This window comes from Puma concolor, chromosome A1 (genome assembly GCF_028749965.1).
Source record: "Puma concolor isolate L17-30 chromosome A1, mPumCon1.1.hap2, whole genome shotgun sequence".
NCBI classification, from domain to species: domain Eukaryota; kingdom Metazoa; phylum Chordata; class Mammalia; order Carnivora; family Felidae; genus Puma; species Puma concolor.
The window spans coordinates 16,199,856-16,214,328 of record NC_141667.1 but is presented as its reverse complement, the minus strand read 5'-3'; the positions used below and the strand labels follow the sequence as shown (position 1 = coordinate 16,214,328).

At 34.7% G+C, this 14,473-nt stretch overlaps 1 protein-coding gene and 1 long non-coding RNA gene across 6 annotated transcripts in view; one reads left to right on the top strand and one right to left on the bottom strand.

The window, feature by feature from the left end:
• The window catches only part of CDH18 (cadherin 18), a 1,017,877-nt gene that overhangs the window by 594,309 nt on the left and 409,095 nt on the right, over positions 1–14,473 (top strand). The window lies entirely within an intron of this gene.
• LOC147584037 (uncharacterized) overlaps positions 3,251–14,473 on the bottom strand; it is a 33,474-nt gene continuing 22,251 nt past the window's right edge. Inside the window, exon 4 of the long non-coding RNA XR_015240564.1 lies at positions 3,251–3,763. This is a non-coding gene — a long non-coding RNA (uncharacterized LOC147584037). The remainder of the gene's footprint in view (positions 3,764–14,473) is intronic.

The window sequence follows — 14,473 nt, the reverse complement described above, 5'->3', positions numbered from 1 at the left end:
TCCTATGAAATCCCTGCTCTCATAGAATTTGTACCAAGTGCTATTAATTATTTTTACATCTGATATCACTAAATATATGAGAACTATTGACATCTGGTTTTCATTTTTCAGATGATTAGCTCTTCATTAATTAATGGATTCTTTCTTCTGCTATCTCTAGGGACTATTACATTGACTATTAATTTCTGAAAACATACATTGTTGAGGAGTATGTTAATGGCTAGAGGAAGGAAATATTTCATTCATGTTTACAGATAAGTGTACTAGCTTCTGAATGTAATTATTTACAAAAAAAAAAAAATACAAGTGGTATTATTAAGGATACTGAGCCTTGTTGCTTACATCTAGGATTTCCCAACTTGAAAAAGCATTTTAATAATACCAATTGCATTAAATGCTATATAAGTCTAATTTCTGTTTGTTAGTTTTTCTCTGGATTTTCTGCTACCAGTCATTTTTAATAAGTTACAAGCCCTGGTCGATTTGAATATAGTTGATTTGTGACCTAAGATTCAACTGGTCTGGACTGACACTTCACATTGCCTTTTGAAAAAACTTTTTTTTTTTTGGCATTTATTTATTTTTTCAGAGGGGGAGAGGCAGAGATAGAGTCACAGAACCTGTAGCAGGCTCCAGGCTCTGAGCTGTCAGCACAGAGCCCAACATGGGGCTCAAACTCACAAACCGTGAGATCATGACCTGAGCCAAAGTCGGGATGCTTACCCAGCTGAGCCACCCAGGTGCGCGTTCACATTGCCTTTTTTAAGATATTAAAAATGTGTATAGATGCAAAGAAGTAAGCCATTAGGTTTTTTAGCTTACCTATAGCTAGTGTTGACTACTGCTTTTTGATGAAAGATCAGAACAATTTTTGGAAAGTGGCTTTCATACTAAATTACAAATTATACATATACATAGAAATCACCTAAATTTATAATAAAAGTGCTCTGGTTCTAAATGTATTATAACTCATTCCTTGTCCCATTGCCAGTATTTTTAATGAACTATTCATAAAAATAATGAATTGCAATCGTCCCCAAATGGCAAACAGGTTGTGCTCTACAAGTTCATTTGTAAGCCACTGTTAGAGTTTGGAACATATTTCCTCATAAAACCTGTGTGATTAATGTGGTTAGGACACAAAGCCAACCTGCAAGATTCTACCTAAATCAAAATGTAATTAAAATGTAGCACCAGTATTATTCTAGAACCTGGCCGTGATTTATCCAGCTGCTTCTTTGGGAAACAGTTCCCAGTTTCTAACTTGGACATCGGAATACTTGAACTTCACCTTTCTTCTCCATATCTCCAATCGTTCGCAGAATCCTCCCTGCCTTTCTCCAGCCCCACCTTTCAGAAGCTCCCACTTCAATAATATAAATGGAGGTCCTTTATCAGTGTGGAGAAAGATCTCTTGGCCAGAAACCATTTGCAGTTACAAGATCTTTATAAAAACTATGGTATCTCTGGCACTGGGCTTTAAGACTGTATTCTGTATTGTGGTCATCTTGGTATGTGTGCATTTTTCTAGAAAGCGCATCTACAATTGTCATCATATTCTCAGAGGAATTAAAGACCGTCTTTCCCAACAAAACAAAGGTATGGTTTTGTAAATACAGGAAAGTAAACCATATTACAGTTAGCTCATAATCAAATTAACTCTATGGGTATCAATATATAATGGGCTTGATTGTAAGAGTAGACTTCAAGATTATAGATCTAACATTTGTTTTTTCAGAGGAGAAAAGCAAAAGCCAAAAGCAGTACCCATTTAGCCTAGCTTATGCGTTTAGCTAGTTTACAAAACTAAACACAGAGAAATGGTATTGTTTCACGTTACCTGAAAACATATGTATAAAAAAGATTTGTTTTCTTTTTTGTTTTTTCTTTCTTTTTCTTTTTTGGCCACTGATAACATTTTCCTAAGGTAGTTGCATATACTTGTATCTTATACCCTTAATTGCCTCCCCACGTTCTTGATCCTAACAAGTTTTGACAACTTGAGGTCACACATATTAATCTCAGTGCTTTCCTATCTACTATTAAATTGTGTTGTTTATCGGATAAAGACTCTTATAAAATGGTGCAACTTAATTGTATAGCACAAGGGCGCCTGGGGGCTCAGTTGGTTAAGCGTCCAACTTCGGCTCAGGTCATGATCTTTAGGCTTGTGGGTTCAAGTCCCACGTTGGGCTGTGAGCTGACAGCCTGGATTCTGTCTCTCTCTCTCTCTCTTTCTCTCTCTCTCTCTCTCTCTCTCTCTCTGCCCCTCCACTGCTTGCACTCTGTCTCTGTCTCTCAAAAATAAATAAACATTAAAAAGATTAAAAAATATATCATATCGCACAAAAGGAATCAAAGTATGTATTTCAATGATCTTATTCAGCCAGTGACAAAAAAATATACATAGGAAGATTGTACTTTCTGAACAAAAGTCCATTTTGTTGGTGTGTGCTTTGAACAGAACTCACCATGTGTCGGTGGTAATGGGAGGAAGGTGGGGACGGTTTTTTTCTCTCTTAGAATCAAGCAGAATCTTCTTCAGATGTTTGAGTGAGTTCTGAATGAGTGCACATTGCAAAATTCTGTTCAGATTGCTTAAAGGTCCAGGTTTTCAGGAGGAATCCAAAACAAAAACCCTCTGTTTCCATTACTGAAAATACTAGCATGAGGGCTTAAGCTCGCCATTACAGCTTTAAAAATGTTCCTAATATGTCATTATTTTGAGTTTTCACTACCAAAATAGGGTTAGGTTGCTTAGTTCATAATAAAACACATATTTTTTTTTCCCACCTACCTGTTCAAAATCAGTTAGAATCTAGCAGATAACAAAGGTCACTCTCAGCATTACTTGGGAAGAAAGGGAGAAGAGGGTACTGTTCCTGGTCAGATTAATCACCTACACAATAAAAACGCTAACCGTGGTATTAGAAATTCTGAGGCTAAAAATATTATGACTTAACACTTTCCCTTTCAATTTTAGACTTAAAATGTCTCATGCTTTATTATGGTATGGAGATGTGTTACATTCTGTGTCTAGATTAATAGCTCTTTCTTGGCTTATCTGAGTTTTATACAGGTTGGAAAGATCTATTAAAATTATCCAAGTTAAACCCTGGTTGGGGAAAGCTGTTGTGTAGAGATATAGAGGAGTTATTTTAATTTTTTATTTCTTTTCTTTTAAAGAGTTTAACATAAAAGACATATTTGAAATAGTACTCAAAATGGTAAAATTATAATATGTGCCATGTATCCTATATGACCCTATACGTTTCGTATAGTACCGCGTACTTGATAGAGTTAAACATTATTTTTCTATATTTTGCACTTCTCTCTAAAATATAGTTAAGTAAGACCTGGTTTTAAGAATGGGAAGATAAAGTTCTGAGAGATAAAGCAACACGTTATGTCCCCACACTCTGTGCTCTTTGTGTCTATATTCGTTTTCCTCAAGGTGGCAGGTTAAAACAACGTTTATTATCTCACAGATTCTGAGGGCTTGGATCTGGGAGTGGGCATCCGGGTGGTTCTTGCTCAGCGTCTCTCACAAGAGTACAGTTGGCGTGGCCCGCTCTCATCTGAAGGCTGTATTAGGACCAGAGAATCCACTTCAAAGCTCACTTGCCTGGTTGTTGGCAGGCTTCATTTCCTTGCTGGCTGCTGGACTGTAGTCCCCCCAGCTCTTTACCTCCTGGGCTTCTCCGTAAAGCAGCTCAGAAAATGGTGGCTGATTTCCCTGAGAATGAGTGATCCAAGAGGGAGGCTGGAATGGAGGAAGATAGAGAACTCAAGATGAAAACAGCCTTCTAGTAACAATCCCGCAAGTGACCTGCCATCATTTCTGCCATATTCTGGTATTAGAATCAGCCACTAAGTCTATCATACAATCAAAGAGTCAGAAATGATTCTCCACTCTCTTGTTAGGACAGGATTAGAACATTTGCAGCTCTATTTTTAAGACTTCCACACTACTGTTACAGACTTCTTCCATATGTGTTTTGTCATGTGTAAACTACAATGATTTTTTTTTCCTCTGAGGATTATGAACACATTTAACTTGAAGTCAGCATTGCCTAATATTTTTATACAAAATAGAAGTGAATTTACACTATGATGTCTTAAATATATGGGTTCAGGTTGAATACAGGTCATATCATGGGATTATTCTGAGACAGAGGAACGAATTATTTCCTTGTATTAAATTAATGTATCGGGCGCCTGGGTGGTTCAGTTGGTTAAGCCTCCGACTTCGGCTCAGGTCACGATCTACCAGTTTGTGAGTTCAAACCCTGCATCCGGCTCTGTGCTGACAGCTCGGAGCCTGGAGCCTGCTTCCAATTCTGTGACTCCCTCTCTCTCTGCCCCTCCCCTGCTTGCACTCTGTCTGTCTTTCAAAAATAAATGAACATTAAAAAATTTTTAAGTATCTAAAAATAAAGTAATATACATGTTTTTTACTTGGTTTTTTGATTGAAACACTGGGAGCTATACCACAATATTTTTCTTGCTTTAAACATCACGTGAAAAAATACTTATCCAATAATGGAATATGTGATAACGTCAGTTACATTTATTTCACAAGATGCCATAATATTAAGTAGAGAAAAGATCAACACAGGGTTTATTTTTGAGTCTAACATTTTGTTTATAGAGTATCTTTATCCGATATTTCAAATTCTACCAGGAAATATATTCTGATTTTATGTTTCATAGATATTTTTTTTTTTTAATTTTTTTTTCAACGTTTTTATTTATTTTTGGGACAGAGAGACACAGAGCATGAACGGGGGAGGGGCAGAGAGAGAGGGAGACACAGAATCGGAAACAGGCTCCAGGCTCTGAGCCATCAGCCCAGAGCCCGACGCGGGGCTCGAACTCCCGGACCGCGAGATCGTGACCTGGCTGAAGTCGGACGCTTAACCGACTGCGCCACCCAGGCGCCCCTGTTTCATAGATATTTTAATGCTTTTTAAGTGAACTTTAATATTAAATCTATTTCAGAGACATACCATACCATACTTAAGTACTTATTTCTTCCAAACTAAGTGAGAAGCCCAGACCTTCTGAAAATTGGAAATGTCCAAATGAGATTTAAGACTTATTCTCAAAGGCTTGTTTTGCTTCCACTGCAATCAATGTAAGGGATTTAAATGTAAGTAGATAAATTGAGGGATGATTAGTTTGTCTCATTTTAAAATGAAGAAAGATTTCCCGGAAGAAGTGAAACAGAAAAGATCCAGTAACAAAAATGAAGATGCATGATTGTGTTTTCTTCTATTAAATTTATAAGATGATTGAAACCAAGAAAGAAACTTCTTTCTTGAATAATAGACATTTTAAAAAGTAATTACATAAGATAAAAGTAACAGATTTGCTTTTAGAAAACTGTGGGTTTATGTTTATAGCAGGTAGTCATCAACGTATCAAAACATGACTCCCAAAATCCTCTCTAGTATATTAATAATTATGACAAAATAATAATATAGGCGATAATTTAAGACAAGACCATCAAATCTTATGTGATTATTTTATTTTACAAATTTTATAGAAGAGTAAATTAAGTATCAAAGAATTAAATTTCCCAAGGCTTAAAAGCCAAGTCAAGATTTTAACATGATCTGCTCGATTCCATTTACTCAGATAATAATTTTGGAAGGACCCTCTTCTGTAAAGGCTTTATTGAATTTACACACACACACACACACACACACACACACACATATATACATATATATATATATATATACATATACACACACACATATATATATGTATGTATACATACACATATACATATGTATACATATATATATATTTCTTAAAGAGGAGGAAAGTCAGTTATGCACTAAAAACATAACAACTTATAAAATCTTAGTACTGAAGTAAATGTCTAAAACTCAAGAGAACAGATAATGAAAAAAAGAGTAACACTGATCATAACGATGACACTGTTATTATTACGATTGTATATTTAAGTAGACTCAATATTACCATTGTATATTTAAGTGGAATTCACCCCATTTGTAACATGCTATTTCACTTAGCAATGATTTCTCCTCATTTCCACATAATTAAGTGTTCACCTACTATATTATTTTTATTGACTCATTATTCCTATACAAGCAACCTTTTATTAGTGATTATTTTCCCTAAATTTTCAATAAGCAACATTGGGATGAATCTCCATAAAACTCTGTATTTATACATATCATTGAGTAAGTCTATATAATGCATTCTAAAATTTGGAATATATTTCCTAGCATTATTATAAGCCAATTAGAAAATGTGATGTATTGATAAGTTTTTCTTCATAATAGCAGTAATTGGTGATATACATGTGAAATTAAGAAAATAATCTGACCAAAATTTTGCAGGACCTATATACAAAAAATAGAAAATTTGAGATTTTTTTGATGGTAATAAATACTGAATAAGTATGAAGATATATCATACTCCCAGATTTTATAATCCAAAATAACAAGGATAAAAATATTTCCAAGTCTATAAATTTAGTACTATCATGTTTTTACATTTTCTTTATATCATAAACAGAATTGTTCACTATGTACTATTATATGCTTTTTTCCTGTTGTTGTTTTTTGTCATTTAACTTAATTTTTAAGTGACCATCCATGGTTATACATACAATTATAGTAATTTCATTTTTTCTCTATAATATTGGTATATATGAATATAAAAGCAGTTAATCATAAAAAGGTAGATGACTTTTGGTCATTTCCAGTTTAGTAGTAGTATGAATATTGTTGTTCTAAACATGTGTGTATGAACTTCTGTTGGATATATATATATATATATATATATATATATATATATATATACATATATACATATGCATATGAGTGATTTGAATTGTGGAGTATAAGGAATATGTATATTTAACTTTATTAGATAGTACAAAACAGTTTTTCAAAATGGATGTATTAATTTAAATTTATTGTCAGTGTAAGAAAATTTCAATTTATCTACAACCTATCACCCAGTATTGACTTCCTTTTCAATGATAACCATTTTGATGGGTTTATACTCGGTATCACATTGTGGTTTTAGTTCACATTTCTTTGATGACTAATGGGCCTAATTATTATTTTGTGTTTATTGTTTATTTAGATATGCTCTCTTGGGGCGCCTGGGTGGCTCAGTCAGTTGAGCTTCTGACTTCAGCTCAGGTCATGATCTCACACTCCGTGAGTTCAAGCCCCGCGTCAGGCTCTGTGCTGACAGTTTAGAGCCTGGAGCCCGCTTCAGATTCTGTGTCTCCCCCTCTCTCTGCCCCTCCCCTGCTCATGCTCTGTCTATGTGTCTCAAAAATAAATAAAAACATTTTAAAAAATTTAAAAAAATATATTCTCTCTTGTGAAGACATTCTGTTTAATGATTGCCTTTCTATTCTTTTAATGTTCTTTTTGTTTGTTTTTTAGAAATTACGTTTCTTAATTTTAATATATTTTAATTCTTTTTCTTGTGATTTACATGTTTGTTTTTTTTTTTTTTTTTGTATTGTGTTTTATATTTGCATACCTTAAGGTCATGAAGATACTCTCTAGTTGTTTTTTTTTTTTCCTCAATAGTTTTAGGTGAAATAACTACATCACTTTTTAAAATTTTAGTAATTTCTTTTGATAGGGAGAGAGCTCAATTGAAGGGGGACAGAGAAAGAAGTGGGGAGAGAATCCTAATCATGCTTCATGCTGTCAGCGCAGAGCCAGATGCAGGGCTTGATCCCACAAACCATGAGATCATGACCTGAGCCAAAATCAAGTGTTGGACATTTAACCAACTGAGCCACTCAGGTGCCCCTCTATCTCTTGTTCAAATTAAATTTTAATTTCAGTATGTGTAGTATATTTATATTCAAGGTAAGATGATACAGAGAGGTATCATGGATTCTTTAACGATTTTTCGCCAAGGAAAACATCTTGCAAATTTATAGAACAATATTAAAACCAGAAAATTAATAATGATGTAATCAACTAACATCACTCATTTCCTCAGTTATATAGACTCATTTGTGTATGTCTATTTATATTTAGTTTTATGTGATTTTATCATATATGCAGTATTAGTTTACTATGGCTGCTATAGCAAATTACTACAAACTTAGTGGCTTAAAACAACAGAAATTTGATTATCACAGTTCTGGAGGCCAGAGGTCCAAAATCAGTAGAACTGAGCTAAAATCAAGGTGACTTCAAGGCTGTGGTCCCTCTGCTGTTTCTAGGAGAGAATCTGTTCTTGGTTCTTCCGGCTCTGATGTCTGCCTTTGTTCCTTCACCTGTGGTCATATTTGTCTTATCTCTGCATCCATGGTCATGTGGCCTCATCTGTGTGTGTAATCTCCCCAGCCTTTTTTTTTTTTTTTTAATAACTACAATTATGATGGTACTTCTGTTTAAAGAATTGAGGATTAATTTACTATTACCCATTTCCCAGTAAGGTAACATTTACGGGTTTCAGGGATTGGAGCATGGATACCTTTTACAGTCCATTTTTCATTCTTCCACAGGTAAGTGTGTGTCTACCACCAGCAATCAAATAGAGAACATCTCCATTACCACATGGGTTGCTCTTGTAGTTATTTTGTAACAATACCTACCTTCTTCTCACCCATCTTTACCTCTCTTCCTAGTTTATGGCAACCATGAGTCAGCTCTCCATCTCTAGATTTTTGTCATTTTGGTCATGTTGTATAAGTGGGATCATATGTAAATTTTTGAGATTGGCTTTTTTTTTTTTCACTTAGCAGAATTCCCTGGAGTTGTCTTTATCCCAATTATTCCCGTGTGTTGTCTTTATCAATAGTCCATCCTTCTTCACTCTGAGTAGTTTTCCACGGTATAGATGTATAGATGTATGACAGTTTGTGTAACTCTTAACCTGTTGAGAGACACTTGAGTTGTTTCCAGTTGTAGACTATAACAAATAATGCTGCTATCAATATGTGTTTACAGGTATTTGTTCAAAAATAGTCATTTTTCTGGGATCAGTGCCCAGGAGTGTAATTGCTGGATGATTTGGAGCTGCTGGAGGTTTAGAACTCCATCAATTTTTAAGTCTTGTATACTTTGCTCTTTGACACTGAGGAATTTAGAGCAGAGACAAATTCAAGTATGTCTAATGGTTTTCTTCAGATAAACTCCTTTATAAAAAGTATGACCTTTACAAGGTTAAGCTCAGCATTTAGGGCTTACTTTTTGTTTATTATTTTTTACTTTTTTAAGATTCCACACCCAACATGGGGCTTGAACTCATGACCCTGAGATCAAGAGTCATATGCTCTACCAACTGAGCCAGCCAGGTACACCTGTGGGCTTTTCTTTAAGAAGTCTTCTCAGGATCCTTGGAAACAGATTTTTATTGAGGGCCATATGCGTGTGCAAGATATATTATGAAAAACCTATCCATTGAAACTAAAATTCCTTTTCAAGGAGAATCTCAATTGTGTTCTCCCATTAACACTTCTCTGTATTCCCCCCAAAAACTGACATGCACTATTCCAACAGTGAGCATAGTCAAGACTGAGACTGAACTATCTACTACCTAGAATGATTTGTAAGTGGGCATTTTGACTCAAGGTTCAATTAATACAAGGATATTTAATAGGTTACCTGAAACCTAAAGGTTGGCAATAAGAACAAAGATCCATAAGCAGTCTTCAACAAAGACAGAATTATCTGTGTACATCAAAGAGAAAAAAAATCACCTTTAGGGATTTTCTGGGCTTAATGATTAACTTCATCGGTCTTTCTAGTCCCCTAAGAAATTCTTCAGGCAAGTGTGACACAGTGATAAATTACTTTTTGGTGTTCTCTAATATTGGATGAGTCTGAGAGAAGATAGAAATGTTCTGAGGTCAAATGTTACTTGACTTTATAGCCCCCAAGTGTTTGTACAAAGAGTTGTGAAGATAAAAGGGAATTCATTTGGAAAAAGTTGTAAGACAATGCAAAAATTTTTCAATTTTTCTACAATTGACAATGCATATATAGTTTGTTAATTTTCTCTAATAACTGAAAATATCTCCATAGAAAATGTAAAGAAAAAAGTTACTATAAAAGGAATTTAAACATGTGTATTTTAATAATTTAAAAAGTCAAGTTATAAATTTTGAAATTCTTCTTCTTGGTATTTTGGATGTGGCCACTATCTACTTAATTCTAAAGATCTAATGTTTTGTTACGTTTAATATGTTGCTTAATATATCTATTTTTCATCTTAAGTAATTAGAGTCTACACAGCCATCTGAAAACCTATATTCATATAAAATGTCAGTTTCATTGGAATTGAAATATTCAAGTCATTACTAATTTATTTTTCTGTGTGCAAACATTGAGATCCATTAGTCTTTCATTTTAAAGAGGATGTTAATAGGGGTGCCTGGGTAACTCAGTCGGTTAAGCATCTGACTTAATTTTTGCTTAGGTCATGATCTCATAGTTCATGAGTTTGCCCCCACATTGGGCTCTGTGCTGGCTCTACAGAGCCTACTTCAGATTCTCTCTCACTCTCTCTATCCCTCCCTGTTCTATCTTTCTTGCAACATAAATAAACTTTTAAAAAAAATTGAAAAGAGGAGGTTAGTAAAAATAAAGTAGATCCAATTTGAAAATTTCAGTGAATTTTCTTCTAGTGATTCCTTATTCTTATACTAATGTGTTTTAGGATGATCAGAATTCAGAGAAGACTTGCATCTCTCCTTTTATTAAAAAAAATGTAGGTGAAATATCTTACTCTACTTACTTTACCATATAGTCTATTTTTTAAATACAAGAAATGTAAAATGATGACTTATACAAAGCAAACCTGAAAAGGTTCATGACACAAGTTACTGCTATAAAATAAGAGAACATTTTCCCCGTCTTTGACTCTTAACACAGCAATTTTAAGTAGGAAATAATGAATTAATACAAAGAAGTTAAATATGTGTTTTCACTAGAAGTCATCCCCTACCAAATTTCAATAGTAACAACTCCCTAAAGGAGAATTTAGCCAAGGAAAAACAAAACAACAACAAAAAACACATTATATGTTGAAAGCTCACATTAATTTTAATAGCATCACCCTTAATACTCTCCACTCTTCTCTAGATGGAATAGCCAAGACTGATGTCTCTTTACAGTTGTCCCCTTGTTCATTTTCCCTTGAGCTTGCTGTAATGTGAAGCTTCAATTACCACATGTATATATCTGTAGCTATGTATGAATGGCCTTTACTTATAAACTAGGTATCCTTTTGTTACAATTTTTTTTAACATTCATTTTTATGAGAGACAGAGAGAGACAGAGCATGAACAGGGGAGGGGCAGAGAAAGAGGGAGGCACAGAATCTGAAGCAGGCTCCAGGCTCTGAGATGTCAGCACAGAACCTGACATGGGGCTCAAACCCACGGACCACAAGATCATGACCTGAGTGGAAGTCAGATGCTTAACCGACTGAGCTACCCAGGTGCCTCTGTAAACTAAGGATACTTTTTAAAGTCATTATTATGTCAGTCTGTGTGGACATGAATATATAGTTTGGTCCTTTCTTTTTTAAGTTCCCCTGTGAGAGTTAGTAATGTGCTATGTCTAGGAATAGTGTGGATATTTGCCAAAGCTGAAGAATTTTTCACTATGATATTGACTCAGTGTGCTGATTAACATGATTTATATAAATGTTTGCATGTTTATACAAATATATTTTATATTATTGTATTAGTTACTTATAGGTGCATAACAAATAACTCCAAAACTCGACAGCTTAAAAAATAAATATTTAATATTTCACATAATTTTTATGTGTCAAGAAATCAGTAACTAAATTGGATGTTTTTGCTCAGGTTCCCTTATGAAGTTGCCTTCAAAGAATGGGGACATTGGCTTCTGTCTTCTGAAATCTTGTCTGTATCTGAAACCACTTACCTGGTGGTTGAAAGCCCTCAGTTTCTTCCTATCTGGGCGTCAGTGTCCATATGATTTGGTAGCTGGCTTCTCCAAGAAGGCACAATCCAAAAGAACATAAGGCAGAAGCCTTCTTGAAAGTGAAACTCCATGATTTCTACAATATCCTCATAGGTTATAAAGCTTGGCTTTTACTCAGTGTCAGAGGGGACTAAACAGGAACATCAACATTGAGAGGCAAGACTCATGGGGGTCACAGATCAACAGTGACTATAACTTAGCTCAAATGCCCAATCCTAATTTTAAGAATTTTAGACGATATAATTGATCATTATATAAGGGTAACAACAAAGACTTGCCCTACACAATACTTGTTTCCAAATTCTTCTCATCGGGAAAAACTAAAATTATATTTTATTACTTATTATTTTAATATGTCAGAAAATAGGGGGTACTATATATCACAGTATTAATTTTCCTACTAAGTTAAACTAATATTAACCATAAGATTTTATTTTTTTTATTTTTATTTTTTTTTTAATTTTTTTTTTCAATGTTTTTATTTATTTATGGGACAGACAGAGACAGAGCATGAACGGGGGAGGGGCAGAGAGAGAGGGAGACACAGAATCGGAAATAGGCTCCAGGCTCCGAGCCATCAGCCCAGAGCCCGACGCGGGGCTCGAACTCACGGACCGCGAGATCGTGACCTGGCTGAAGCCGGACGCTTAACCGACTGCGCCACCCAGGCGCCCCAGTTAACCATAAGATTTTAAAGTTACTCTCATCCTTTGTATACCTACCCAAGTAGAATTGTAGCTTTATGACTATTTTAGCTAATCAGGCAGTGTCTTCTAACTTGTTTTGCATAGTATTAATTCCATGTTATTTATAGCATTGATTATCCTATCAAGTGTGCAAATTAAATCTAGTTTTTGTTTTACCTTATCCTTTCTAATAACCACCCAGTCATGCACCAGCAACTCATCTTCATTTCTCACGAAGTGCTAGAACTAAGAGAAAAGAGAAGTTAGCTAGAAATACAACCAAATAAAATGTTGGCTGGACAGTGTCCTTGAAGGCATTTTATCTGTGGTAAGTCTTCACTTTGTCTTTCATTTTAGTAAGAGTCCCTCTCTCCTCTTTTGCTCCTAGGAAACACTTTTAAAAATGAAATAAGTAATTTCATTTCATTCTCTTGGTGAATGTGTGAGTCAGTTAGAAAGCAAGTTTAAATGTAACAGGGAGATCAGATCTGCCCAGGCTAGAGTCTGTATCTTTTCTAAAGATGATGCTTCTATTATGAAAACAGAGAATCTCTGCTTTGAGATAAATTCAAAGGTTATAGAGACCTTGTACCATTTGGATGCTAGAATCTTCTCTCTTATCCTTATGCCATATATAACCCACTTAATGTTGGAGGGCTGTTAATTACAGGGTACTTAATTATCTCCTGAGGGAAAGTTGATCAATTTGGGCTAGAATAGTTGCTTCCTGAGTTCTCCCATATACTGAGTCAAAAATTACATTCTTTAAGTGTGAGAATTTTTCATTTAGATGCACAATATTATCTCAGAACCAACACTAACCCACATTTAATGTCTCTGTTCTCCCAACTGTTTTTCATAAGTCAGGATCATGATCATGGTCATGAACTTGGGGTTCTGTAAAGTTTCCCACTGCACCTCAGACCTACCCTCATTCCTCTGCAACTCCAGCTGAGAATTCTAAAATGAATGAAATTTTATTGCCATTAGAAAGTTAAACTATAAAATCAGCACATTTTAGAGCAGAGATATACTATCACTTTAGGAATATAGAAGGGTTCTTAGTCTTCAATATGCTTGTTTCTCTAGCCTATTATTTACAAACGGGATTGGTAAAATGGAATCATACAGCAAACACCAAAGCCAGACGTTGTCAATGCCCATATTAAAAATTCACAAGCAAGTAAGAATCTTTGGTAATGAACCCTAGATATTGAAGTCATAGAAATGTTATTTACTGTTGTAGAAATGGATGGTTCACTATATATTTTCCCCTTAGTAGTAAACTTTCTGTTATATAATGAAATCTTTTCTGATTCCATACCCATACAGAAACTATGATTAAATTTGTTTCCTATGTAGGTCCATCTATAACACGGGAGTGTAGTAGTTACTTAGGATAAATTATTGCAAGCACATAAATTACTGTGCTGGACTAATACTATCCTGAGTTTGATTAATGAGATGGCCATATTTTCTGTGTAGTGTCAAAGTTATGTTATTTCTCCCAAGTAAATGCTCTTGGGACTGAAATTTAAGCCACGAACATTTTATATGTTCAGCAAACTCATTGAAGTAGGCTGAATGATTTCTCCCCAGTGGTTTCCAATTCTAACTTTCAGAATGTGTAAATACATTACTTTAAAAAGTAAAAAGGACGTTAGAGGTGCATTTCAGGATTTTAAGATGGGGAGAATATCCTGAATTATCCAGATTCCCTAATGTAATTACAAGTGTACATGTAAAAGGGAAGTGGGAGGGTCAGAGCTGGAAAGAAGAAACATGTGACGGTACAAAGAAAGATTGAGA